The sequence below is a fragment of the Frankliniella occidentalis genome, unplaced genomic scaffold, assembly GCF_000697945.3.
Source record: "Frankliniella occidentalis isolate FOCC.00 unplaced genomic scaffold, Focc_3.1 Scaffold414, whole genome shotgun sequence".
NCBI classification, from domain to species: Eukaryota; Metazoa; Arthropoda; class Insecta; order Thysanoptera; family Thripidae; genus Frankliniella; species Frankliniella occidentalis.
This window is the reverse complement of record NW_026267535.1, coordinates 66,990-67,731: the sequence shown is the minus strand read 5'-3', so window position 1 is coordinate 67,731 and position 742 is coordinate 66,990. Positions and strand designations below refer to the sequence as shown.

At 48.1% G+C, this 742-nt stretch overlaps 1 protein-coding gene across 4 annotated transcripts in view; it reads left to right on the top strand.

The window, feature by feature from the left end:
- Positions 1-742, top strand: part of LOC113209024 (protein EFR3 homolog cmp44E) — a 49,955-nt gene that overhangs the window by 35,114 nt on the left and 14,099 nt on the right. For all 4 annotated transcript variants that reach the window (XR_008012063.1, XR_003303545.2, XR_008012064.1 and 1 more), the window contains exon 18: positions 240-277. The gene's annotated coding sequence lies outside the window, so the exon portion shown is untranslated. The remainder of the gene's footprint in view (positions 1-239; positions 278-742) is intronic.

Below are 742 nucleotides of genomic sequence, written 5' to 3'. Positions count from 1 at the left end.
GATAACTAGTAATAGATTTACAATTTTCTTTGACAGTTATGTGCTTATTTAGCACTGTCTATTTCACTGTGTTTTAATCTTTCTTTTCACTGTTCTCCATTCTACGGTTCACAAGGAAGGAAATCTGCCTGGATTGTGCTCTCTTACCTTAAACCGTAGGATGGGCAATAGCATTTTACAATCAATGATTTGAGGCTAAAAAAATTGTTGTTAAAGTTCTCGATTTTTTCTTTTTCTAGGGCTGACGCCGGCCTGCCCCAGATAGGCTGGCGGATTGGTGAGTCTACCCGAACGAGCTGTTTTAAAACGTTCAAGTCCTCAGTTAGCGTCGATTGTGAGGATTTATCCCCGCCCCCCTCCCCTCCGAGTAGCCCCGCTCTCCCCCGGCCCCCACTAATAAAATAATAAAAAAACAACTTAAAAGAAAGTCTGGTTATTTTAACGCGGTCTCAGATAAAGTTTTTCTTTGCTTCGCCCAACGAGCGGGAAAGGGGGGGAAAAAAGTGCGGCGAAATCCTCTCCTCGGCAACTCCCTCTCCCTCCCCTATAACCCGAGTACCTGTCGGACTTCAGGCGCCGAGCCGCGCGAGCGGAAGGTACGCACGGCGAGCGGGGGATAATTAAAAGATGTTCTGCCGCAGGTTTAAAAAAGGGGGGGGGGGCGGCAATATCTAGCGTCCCGTGATCCCACTGTCCGACATAATTATGGCGGTAAACCAGTCCCCCTACTCACCCCCCACCT